The sequence below is a fragment of the Agelaius phoeniceus genome, chromosome 10 (genome assembly GCF_051311805.1).
Source record: "Agelaius phoeniceus isolate bAgePho1 chromosome 10, bAgePho1.hap1, whole genome shotgun sequence".
Lineage (NCBI taxonomy): Eukaryota > Metazoa > Chordata > Aves > Passeriformes > Icteridae > Agelaius > Agelaius phoeniceus.
In genome coordinates this window covers 12310599-12322811 of record NC_135274.1, presented here as the reverse complement: position 1 = coordinate 12322811, position 12213 = coordinate 12310599, and the positions used below count along the sequence as shown (strand labels likewise).

General features: G+C 38.5%; 1 protein-coding gene across 14 annotated transcripts in view; it reads left to right on the top strand.

Annotated features, from left to right (window-relative positions):
- The window catches only part of TRIP12 (thyroid hormone receptor interactor 12), a 79727-nt gene that overhangs the window by 8798 nt on the left and 58716 nt on the right, over positions 1-12213 (top strand). The window contains exon 1 of one of the 14 annotated variants that reach the window (XM_054639644.2): positions 243-280. The exons of 11 other annotated variants lie outside the window; for them this stretch is intronic. The gene's annotated coding sequence lies outside the window, so the exon portion shown is untranslated. Of the gene's footprint in view, positions 1-242; positions 281-325; positions 430-12213 lie in introns of those variants that run through there. 2 more of the 14 variants (XM_054639645.2, XM_054639643.2) reach the window with 2 other exon arrangements.

Genomic DNA, 12213 nt, shown 5'->3' with positions numbered 1-12213 from the left:
AGCAACTCAGTTACAATATTTCTCAGCACTGTCATAGGACTCCTATGTTTTTTGTCTGCTAGTTCTACATGGAGCTCTTTCCACAAATGGAATAACTGGTTTGGTTTTTGGAATATATTAACTTTGGCAAGTTTCCTCCCCCCTCCCCCCTTCCCCCCCCCCTTCCATGTGGCAGATATCAAACATGAACATATGGGCACAGAGTGACACAGCAATAGAAGGATCAAGCTGGATAAACAACCTCTGCACAGACTAACCCTATCCAAAAGTGTGGTGTATGGTTTGTGGTTTTTTATTTTTAAATCCTAGAACTTGCTGCTTACTGCAATAACTTGCTTTGTGGAGGGCTGTCTTCTGCCTCCCCTCCTCTTTGCCAGGAGAAGGTGTGGGGACAAGTTTTCTCTCTTCAGTCATAACAGAGCTTCAGTGGTAGGTACAATGGGACAAGAAAGACAGGAAAAGCTTCTCAAATTGTAGATAATAGAGGTGTTGGCTTCTTTGCAGTGTCTTCTCTAACTTCTTACACGTTCTGAGAAAGAGGATGCCTGTTATTATAGCAAGAATGGTGTTCTAGTTACTTCCTTAGCCAAAAGGTCCAAAGGAGGGTACTAGCGTTTTGTAGGAACTGAGCCTCGAAAGAGATTTTTATACCTGAGCACATGAGCATCTCCTCTCTCTGGTGGCCATAGTAGGACAACAGAACTCGGTAGTTGTCTGTAAGGACAATGTCATACTTGCCTTTTTAATTCTTTAGTCCTCCTGGGATATTCTTTCAGCATGTCATGTCTGAAAATTTAGGATCATCTAGTTTCCAGCCTGAAAGTTTCTCTTAACTGTTTGCCTGCTAACTGTGTTAATACTATCCTCTCTTTATTTTCTTCTGTTGATGTTTTAGTATTAGCACTTACTGAAAGTATTTACAACCTTGTTGCCAGGCTAAATAATACAGGTTTTATTAGTTAACTTCTTTAAGATCACCCTTCTGGTTTTTGGCTGGAATTCATGTCTCTTGACAAAGGCCCACTGTGATGGGGTAGAGTATTTCAGATAAGCACAGAGAATTCTCAGTTTCTTGGTAATGGTGCATACACCTAAGCATTGGTTCCTCTTCCACACCTCCTCTCCCATTCCCCTCCTGCATCACTCTGGGAGGAACTGGAACATGCTGTGACAGGGTTTGGCTTACAGAAAATGCTTTTTGGGTTCAGTACTGAAGTACAGCATCTCCATATTGAGTGGTAATATTGTACTTCATAGCATTGCAAGTGTCTCTTTAAAATCATTTACTGTTCCATATTTGGATAGATCCTTACTATTTTGGGAGAGGGACAGAGGAGAGAAAAGGGGACTTGCAAGTTTTGATAATTTTGGAAAAAGGGGAGTTTTAAGGGAAGAGCTCTGTGTTTAGATAAGCATATCACCTGTGTAATTATTTGTAAATAAGCACGGCTATAATAATAACAAAGCTTTCATCTTAGTTCATACTTTTCTTCTATGGGTAATAGTCTTCTATCATTACAAACACTTTCTGTTCAATTTGTGCAATGATGCAATCTGTTTGGATGCTATTTAAAAGCAATCTAAATAGTCTTGGGTTTAACAAAACAGAAATAAAATATAAATGACCTCTCTTCTGTGAGCCAGGAAACAGTAACAGGTGTCCAGAGTTCTGCTGTCAGAAACCAAAATCTTTTGCTTCTGGAGTCTGTTGATGTTCTGTCATTACTGAAGTATGATTTCAAGATTTAATAGCATTACAAGTTGAACATTATTGCCTGCCTTCAAGTGTTAAAAATATTTAAGCACTCACAGCGTACAGAGACACTATTTTCCAGTTGTTTTTCAAAATCTTGGGCCTTTGTGCATTCAGAGTAACTGAATATTTTAAGTCTACTATATCTGAATGGTAGAATATCCTTGAGTGTGTTTGCTGTAACACTGCTTTGAAGCCTACCAGGTGGCAGCTGTGGTCCTCATCAGAGAACATTTTGCTAAACTTTGAAACTTTGGTTCAATGAGAATGTCTATCTGCATAAATTCATGGAGTAAGCAAATATAATGTCACAGCACTACTGACATAGGGAAGGAAGGTAGGTTGTCCTGTGTAAAGTACTTGAAAAAAATAGACTTTGTCTCTCAGCAAAGGAGAAGGCCTATTCAAAGGAAGTACAGTCAGCACTGAGGGTATCTCTTTAAATAGTAATTTATTTTTTAAAAGCAAAGAGACAATTCTTCCTTACTGTGTTTTTTGTACTGCTTTAGGCTGGAGGACTTTAAATACCTGATTTTTGTGTAAAATACCTAGTTGCCAGCTAAAGGCTAACCTGAAGGGAAAAAGTGAAGTGCAGAAGTATGTACAAGTGTTCAGTTTTCATACCACTGATTTTAGCTGTGTTGTCATAAATGTTACATCTGTACCAGGAGAGATGGTTTTCAGGCATTATAAAGATGTTAACCTGCCATATACCTGTCATATACCAGGCATTCTAAAGATGTTAACCTGCCATGCCTGAGCCTTGAATAACTGAGTCAAGGAATTCAAAAACTCAGTTTTGTGCCCATGGATTCAGGAATGCTGCTCAGAGATCACTGAGTGTGACAAGTAGAGGAGATGCAAGCTACTGTATTTCCTCAAATTTTCACCTAACCCTGTGAGACACTGCTGAGCTGGGGCTTGTGAACCCCTATCCTTGCTTTAGGTAGATGACCTACCTGGTTCAAAAGCCTACTTGATAAGGAGTTGGGCTTTCTGTTGACAACATCAAATGCAGGATGTGACTAGTGCAAGCCCAGACCTGTGGCAGCTAGAAGCAGCAGCTCAGCCTGTGGCAGAATATAGTGATTTAAATGTCTAAGTTTAGCTTAGATGCATCCAAAAGCAAGGTAGTTTGTTACTACTTAATAGTATTCCAGGTTATGACAACAAATTAGAAATTCATTTATTCTTGGGGTGTGTTTGCTCTATTTTTGGAAAGGTTAGTGGCCCAGCTTTGAAGTGGGTGTAACTTGAAAATACAAATTTGTGACTGGCTATCATTTAAACTGTTTTGTTCTTTGTGCTTCAATAGACTGGAGTAGTGTTTGTGGTGGGAGAATAGAGGAGAAGCTGATGTAATTTCAAGTTGCTTCCTCAGAATTTGAAAAGTTTAACTTGTGACAACTGGTGATAGATCAAAATGTCAGGTTTTAAATTGTCTATGTCAACTTGTACAGATGCAATCTATATTTTTGACCAATTCCTTGAGTTTAATGTGCTGAATTTTAACACGAAAATGGTCTGCACTGGGATAATAGTGAAGCTTATGATTGTACTCTATCCCCATACCCTCTGAGGTGTGTGGAACTTCGGATAAATACATGTAATAGTTGGAAATTACCTTCTGTATAGTACACAAGACTTCCATGTAGGTTTGGATTAGAGCAACCAACTTGACTTCCTATTTTATCTGGGCGACCATACTCACTAGGATGTCTTCCAAGAAATGTAGTTGGGATTTTTAGCTTCCATCAGTACTTGGTATTCTTTGGGAGATATAATGGAGCTCAGCTGAGCAACTGCATAGTGCAGACTCACAGCTCTAATGCCCTCAAGTCTGGCCTGTTTGTTTTCTCTCCTTAGTCTGTGCTGTAACTTCAGTAGTGAGTTAAATATTGTATGAAGAGTATAAGGAAGTGTAATCACCACTAAGCTTAGAATTAATGGAGTTACAAAAAACCCCAAAAAACAAGTAGGTGTTTGGCTCAGAATGTCTGTTGTACTTGAATATGTACAGAATATTTATGCTGTCATTCTAATTTAAAAAGTATCCATTATAAAACTCAGACTATGATGCCACATCTGAAATGTTTTCTTTAAAAATGAAAAAGCACTTCTGAAACTTTTCAGGCTCTTATCATGCAACTGTTTAATATAATAAATACTACCATATTAGTAATGTGCTAGTGGTCTATTCTGCCCTTGATGTAGGAAAAAATGACTCTAGAATTCTGTTGTGAAAATTCAATGTTAGATGCTTTATATCCTCCGCTTTTTACCAAAATAGACATTTAATAGGAAATAGTTTCAATTAGTTTTTCAGAGATAACTGCATGTTTGGAGAGCTGTGTTTTCATCAGCTTTCAATTATGTGGAATAAGTTTGTGTTGGACAGATCAGGCTGTTTCCAAATAGCAGTACATGATGTCTGTGTCCCAAAACTGGTCTGTCAGGGGAGCCTTTAAATAAAAGTAAACATACAGATAAATTTTGAAAAGTATAGAATAAAGACCCAAAGTCTGTGCAATAATTTGGCATCTTTTGTAGCTGATAGGGGTTGAGGTGCTCTCCTTAGCACCTCATCCCAGTAGTTGATGGGAGACAAGATGTATTTCCAAGACTTTACATTGGGAAATGAAGATGTTAAAGATCTTAGGATTACTAGAATGCTTTTTTGCTCATTAATCATATGGGGCATGGGGATGTGCATGCTCCCGAGTGTCTTTGGTTTGCAAAACAGATTGAAGAGTAAGAGGCTGCAGCCTTTAGGAAATAGGTGTATTTTACCTGTCATATGTAGGATACTGTGCAGAGGGGAGGGAAGAAACTGGGCACACTCTTCTGCTGGGCAAAGGGGAAGGAAGCAACTGGCTCACTTCCAGATATTTTCTGTCCTTCTTTACAAGCCTATCTACTTCATATTCTTTCTTTTATCTTTCCCTGAAGCCACTCCATTCCCTGTATGTTTTTTACTGAAGTGTTGTGAAGAGTTATTTTATCTTGCACCATGATGAAGCTGCCCTCTCCAGTTAAATACCCTTTTGTTTGTCTTCCTTACTAGTGCATTTTATCAAATGGCTTATAAGAGGATAAGAGGAAGGAGGATGATGTGGAGTAGTTTTGCGGTGTCTTATGGGTATTCTTTAAAGAAAAAAACCCCAAACCATGAAAAAAAACCAGAAACACAAAAGATCTTACATGGGAGTTGAGTGAACTCTGCCTCCAATTCTGGGTCATATTACCAGTATGGGGTTATTTTCATGCGTACAAAAATGTATTTTAGGAGTGGAGCAAGATGGATGCGTTGCTTTGCTTATAGCATTGATGTATGCACAAAGCACTGGGGAGAAACGCTGTCTTCTTTTCCTCTCTTCCTCACCCGATTCTTTTTCAGTCCTAGACAAGACCAAAAGTAATGTGTTGTTTTGCAGGGCAGTAGGTTCTAGGTTTTGCTCATAAAGCATAGTTAATCATTAGTTTTGGATGAAAGGTCACCAGCATAGAAGACGACTCTTTGAGTGTTCTGATCAGGTCACAGAGCAAATTGCAAGAGCAAAGGCTTATCAGACCAGCTATTGTAATATCTTCTTAAATAATTTTGATCAAGCTATAGAAAACTTACAGCTCTGCTTGTTCTTTTATGAGTGTCTCAGGATGGTGAAGAGATTGTTCTTCTATTATATGTTCTGTATTCATCAGAAGTTAACAAAATGCCTTGAACAGATTTAGGCAGTACCAATTGGAACATTTTGTTGTCAGAAAGTAAGGAGCCTTTCTTCCAGCCCTGAAGCGATTGACTATTGACAGGAAATTCAGACTTTGACAAACCTGGCTATGCCAGGACCCTAGGAAAAACACCTCATTAGTGTTAACTTCTTAGTCTTGTGAACTGTAACATATGGGCATAGTTACAGTTGTTCTTGTTCAAGGCAAGTGTGTGGGTAGCCTGGGAAAGATGAAGTAAAAATCATTGGTGAGGTAAAGCAGAAAAATGTCCTAGTGGTACTTGCACATAAGGGAAGGAGGAGAGGAATTTGTAGCGGACTTTCTTAACGTGTATTTGGTGAAGTTGAATTCTTGTCTGGCTTAAAACTAAGACTAAATCTAGCATCCTGCTAAAAAGCACTTGAGAGCTTTAATATTAGTTTTGCTCAAGGTCAGCATCATGTACAGTGCTGTGTTACCACAGCATTCTCTTGTTTTATTTGTGGAGCACTGAGAAGGTGTAAATGTGCAGAGTGTAGTAGACACTTGTCAAAAAAGCGTGCCATAAATTTGTTAATTTCCTTTATAAAGCTCTGGCTTCTGACAACTTTTTCCATGACTGTAAAAGAGTGAACCTTCCTTAAGTACAATTGTGGGACATATATTGTATATTGTTACCTGTATTTAACATGAAAGAATAGCTCTGAACACTGTAAAGTCATCATCTTACAATTCATAGGATCAGTTTAAAGACAGCTTAATCCTTAGTGTTAACAGGTGTTTCTTGCGTTGTGACTTTGTTTTGCTCAGCTTTACACAGAACTTCTTCTGTTTATACAGATATTTGGTAGGCAGTTTGCTTCATGATTTCATACAAGGTAAATGTCTTTAATTGTGCCTGTGTCAGTAATGTGGTATGTGTATTGGAGCTTGCTCCTAATTACATCACTCTAAGATAAAATGTAAATGTATAAATTTTTCTGTGGTTGACAGAATATGTCTCTGGCACACAATTCCAAGAAGCTGCTGGTTCCAAGCACTGCCCAGTTTAGAAAATTTAAATGTGTTTTAATCCCTTTGTTTGTTGTTACAGTGTTCTTGTGATAGCAAAAGATCCATATGCAGATCCAGTGCTGAGGAAGCCGGAAACTTAACCTGTTTAATTGGATTTCTTCCTCAATGACTGCAATTAAACCATTTCCCAGCTTGTGTCATGTGGCGTAGGGCTCTTGCTATGCATTAGGCCTATTGCCTTTTCTGTGTAGCATTTGGATGCAGGCTCTGTTCAGGGGAACAACATAACCTGCTTGAGCCAGTGTGGGAAGGGAAGCCTCAGTGGGCATTAGTCTGAATCAGTGCTAGACATCAGTGATTAGAAAAACAACACGAAAACTCCTGAAATCCTCCTGATTTCTCCCAAACTTGTCTAAATTATATTTTGAAGATGAAAAAATCTGAGGACCCATTCTAGGTGAGTAGAAGACAGATGAGTACCTTCTATGTGGCCTTGGAAGCACAAGTTATTTTTTGAAATTTTTGTTTTTAGCTTTGTAGTTTTCTTCTTTAAAGGCACACTGCTATTACTGAACAAATTTGTAGGCTGGTTTAGAGCTGAAGCAGAGTGTTATGAAAATGAGGATCCAGTCTTCTGCTTCTTTACCTTGTTTTTATAGTACACTTAGACCTGTGGTCCTGAGCTCATCTGTGGTACTTTTTTAAATCCACATCTTCAAGTCAACTGGTTTCTGTGTTTCTTTCTCCAGCAGTAATTGCTTTGACATCTAGTCTCTGAATTTCTTTAGTCCAGTGGCTGATTAAAGTTCTTGGCTTGTTGTTGTTGTTGGTTTTGTTTTTGTTTTTGTCTGTACCCTTCTAGTTGTTTAGGAGATTGCAGAGATCATCTTGCATTAATTCATCTTGTGTTAATTTAGACTTTGGGTGACCAAACCATGTTTTACTAGTCACTGAGCTCACTAGGTCTCTCAGTAATTTAAGACACCTTGGCAAAAGTTGGTGAGGAATTTGGCAGGTCTCAGAAAACCTTCCATGCTGCAACTTGGGACGGGTATTGTCTAACAGGCTCTGCAGGTAGGACATGGCTGTGCACCATATCAGTATTTGTCTTGTGCTCTTGCACTTGGTTTTGCTTAAGGGCTTTGTGTGCCAGATGCAGGTGAATGGCAAACTGCAAATGAGGCACCATCTGGTCTATGGCATTAGAATAGGGAATAGGCTTGGTGTGTGAGCAGTAGGTTCTGCATTCAGACTCAGTGTTGTGAGTAAATGCAGCTATGCAGCTCAAAGGCAGCTGGGCATTAAGCATTGGTGGTGATGGTTTTGAGGACTTCTTGGGTCACTTGCAAGAAAGTACTGAAATAAGCTACTAAACTGAAATTTGTATAAAACACACAGCTAATTTTTTCTTTTTTTTAATCTGGTAATAAGTACCCCTTTTCCCAACTTTGCCACACTTCTTTTACTTGGTCTTAGCTTGACCACCTGCTTCTAGTTTGCCTTTTTTTCTGGCAGTGTCACTGATCTGTACTTCATGAAGGATTCTGTGCTTTGATTCATGTTGTCTCACAGAAGATAAAGCTCCTCATTCAAGTGAATTCCTGTCTTCTGAGTGGAGTCTTCTTCATTCTTGCCAGACTGTGGTTTTGTGTTTGTTTTGGTTTTTTTAATGTTTTTTGTTATGCTGTTAGTGAAAGCTTAAAGCACTGTTCTGGTAATGACAGCTAAACAAGGGTTTCTAGAGTCTGAAAATGAAGATCAGGTAAGATTTTACTTCTATTGTTTATGATGTTTTTTAGTTAAAAATCTGGAAGAAACAAAGGATTCACATCAGTTCACTTTACGTACAAACAGCATGGTTTTGGTCAGAATTTGGCTGTTGGAAAATGTATTCTTTTCTGTTGGAGAGAGCTGCCTTTTTTGATTTTTAAAAAGGGGAAGAACTATTATTTTCATTGTTGTTACAAGTTGAAGCTACACTTCCATGAACACTTGGTAGCAGAATTACATCCTGAGTCTCATACTGTAGACTTCCTCAGTATGTAACATTGCTTTTAAAGGTCCTGGAGAGGTGAAATCAAGTTCTTGCTGTAGGACTGATTTGGCAGAAAAATTTTGCTCTGTGCCACAAGTGTACAGAAGATGCAGCTTTGAATATATTTGTTCCTCACTTTTCTTTTGTTTCCCATTGCTGTGCTAAAAGGGAAAAAGTTCTGTCAATAAGGATAGGAAACGTGATTCAGTTTTTGCAGCAAACATTTGCTATGTTTGTGTGTGTCTGTTCTGTGTGGTCTAACAAATCTTTTGTGTACTGACATGGCTTAAATACCTCTGGGCTGCTTCTGAAGCTGAGCTGTCTCTGGCTAGCTTGCAGCTATCCAGATCAGACTATTTCTTTATATAGATTGACTCAGGAGTTTCTGGGTTCTTATGCTTTTGATAATCTTTATATCTCAGTAGCAAAAAAATGAACTGCTGCAGAGTTGATGGAATTATGTAACAGAACTTCATATTTAGCTGGTTAAAAAGCCAAAGTAATAGAGAACACTGAATTTAGACTGAGAAACTACAGGTCTTGTAAACATAAAAATATTTTCTTGAGGCTTTGAGTCCTGGCTCTCAGCCACAGTGAGAGCATTCTCTTCTTTTGTTAATAAATTCAAGTCAAACTGTATAGTAGAGGAAAACTTACACTGAACTAGTTTGCACATGTTATGAAGGGTGACATGGAAAAGTATCAAATTTGGTTTATTTAGAGGAGAAAAACTTTAATATTTTAATTTTTTTAGAAGGGCAAATTCCTTGAATGAAGTAGTGAGTAAATGTTCCAGGAGATTTTTATAGTTAACTCTATTACTTGTGCACAAGAGGAATAGTAGCTGTTGACAACACTGTCAATACATAATGTAAAGCTACAGAGAAGCAAGAGGAAAAAAATGAAATGCTTTCTATTTTCCCTAGTTTCTCCTTTGGATGAGGATCAGATGATGCATGTATTGTTTTGGGAACCAAAATGCAGTCCAAAGAGTGACACAAATTGTAATATTTCAGCCCTTGATGAACATAAGAGATAGAAAGCAGTGATGTGACAGAACTGAAGAGTGATGTCCTCAAGAGACCATTATATTTGTTCCATTCCTTAGTTTTTCTCGTTGGACTGCATTTTCTGTTTTTCCAGAAGACAAAAAAGGACTATAGGAGTAAGGACTTCTACTGTCCTAATGTTAGGTAGCCCTCTCAACCACTGTGCTTGAGTTCAGACCTGGATTTAATTTCTCAGTGCACAAATACAGTGATTTTTTTTTTATATTCACTAATGAAATGAAGCTCAGGATTCCTGTATACCATGAGCTAGCAACACCAGTTGTACAACCATACCTGATATACCTGAGCTTGCACTTGTATCCTGTACAAGCTTTAGGTTTTTTGTTCCTTTAAGCTATTCAGATGAGTGGGAAGCTTCTGCTGTCTAACTTCTGCAGGTGCTTAAGCTTTTAAGTTTTTTAGCCAACTTGTGGCCCTCCCCTCCATCCATAGGTTTCTCTTGGTTCTTCAGCTGACAGGCCAGTTGTATTGTTGGCTGCCAGTGGTACCTGTACTTCTCAGTAATTTTGAGTAGTGCCCCATTTGCTAATTCACTTTGACTTTTCCACAGCCCAGGAGGACTTACTGATGTTCAGGCTGTGGCATAAAGGCCAATCCATTGTTTTGATGGCTGTCAGTTCTCTGTAATCTTAATGGAACAAGTTTTTACATTTCTTACAGGTTTCTGAAGTCTTTAGTTTTCTTTTCCCATATCAAGTTCAATGAAAGGTCTCTGCACTCTCAGACTTCAAATGCAATTGACCTGCTTGAAGCAGGGGAGACTATTCAGCTTCTGCAACTCAATCATTGTCACAGAACTGTTCTTACCAACACTGAAATATGTGATACTTGTCTTTAGATCTTTTCTTAACCAAAACTTCTCATATCTTCCACTCCTCCCAGAAGGACAGTAGCCAGAAGTCAGTAGGTAAATGTGCTGCTTTGCTTGCTTGGGGTCATGGCATGGATGACCTTTTGGATCACATAATCCTGATAGCCTGGGCATTCCTCTAGCAAGTAGTGCCGTGCATCTTTTCAGAGGTGTTTTCAGTGTCCTTACCACCTGTGGGGACTTGTAAATCTTCTGGTTGCAGATAATGAGTATTTGAACTGCCAGTTAGTAGTAAGAGATTACAAATGTAGACTTTTTTGCTTTTCTTCCTTCCTGTTTCATACAGAGGCTATGTCATTACACATATATGCATAAATGCAGTCTGGAAACAGTAGTTTCCAGAGTAGTTGTTACATCCTTTCAGGCTCTTGGCCGCTCATTTTGCTGTTCTGTCAAGGTGGCCTTCAGCACTGCCACTCTCTTGGCTGGAAGGGTAGGCCAGGGCTGACCTCTCCAAAGTCTGGGAAAGGGAAAGCTGACTTCCTAATGTAGCAGGGCCTGAAGTTTGCCTTAATTTTCTGATGGCTATTGGTTATAAAGTCAGTGGAACAGGGAATAACTCCTGTTCCTTGACTGATTTATTTTACTTTTTTTCTTCATATTGAAATCACTCCAGTGATTCCAGAGAAACTGAATTAAAAAGAACTCTTCCACTGTAAATGAATCTAGGAAGAATATTTTACTGAAGCTTTTCTCTTTCTTTTTTTTGGCAACTTGGAAAATGATGAGTGGATAACTCTTGAATTTGGAAAGTATAGGAAGGGAGAATATTGTGTCAAAACCAGCTGCAGAAGACTGAGTTTAAAGCAACTCCTTGGACTAAAAAGTCATCTTAATTTAAGTCAGCTATTGAAGTAGAAGTAGTAATTGAGCACTTGCAAGTGCTTGCTTGTAAGGCAAGTAAAGAGGTGTGTATGTCTGCAGGTAAATGAGGAGAGCCTTGTGAACAGTGAGCAAAAATGAGGTGCAGCTGAGATCAGTTGAAAATGATGTAAATCTGAAACAATTCAGCAGTTACAAAACTGTAGGCAGTAATTTCTTCAGTTTAGTCACAATTGAAGTCTGAGCTCTTAAATGTGTTGTATGCTTATATATTTAGAGTGTTGTTTCTATCTTAAGTGACAAGATTTATCACAGAAACAGCTGATCATGTAAATTAATGTTGTCTACATTGAAGTAAATGAATATATATTTGAACTCTCAGGCTTAATATTTTCTGATATGTACACTGAACTCTGGGTTCTGGCGGGCAAGATGTGCAACTTGCTGGAAGAAAATGTTCTGAACTTGCAAGGTATATAAACGTCCTCCTGTCTTTTCCTTCTTCCCCTCCTCCTTTTGCCTAATACTGACTTCAGGGCAGTAAGTCTGTACAATTTTTAGGAGCTGGATTGCTGCAGCAACATTAAATAAGGCACCAGGTTTTTTGGGCTAAACTATGAGAGAGGAAGGATGCTGACCAGTGCACTTAGCTCAACTCCAAGCAGGTAACAAGTATTATAATGATTATAATGGAGGATTATAGGCAGAGGTGCGAGGCATATCCTGAAATGTTCGGGAGAGTGCAAGAGTCTGAAAAAAACCTCTTGCATTACCAGGATTTTTGCAAGGAACTTCAAAACCAAGAACAAAACAAAACTACCACCTAAAACAACAGAACAAATCCAAACCAAACAAACACCCTAAACAAGTTTTAGAGCTTATGCAAGTAGATTAAGAAGGCCCTTGTGGAAGAGTTCAGTTAATTTTTACAGGTATTGTT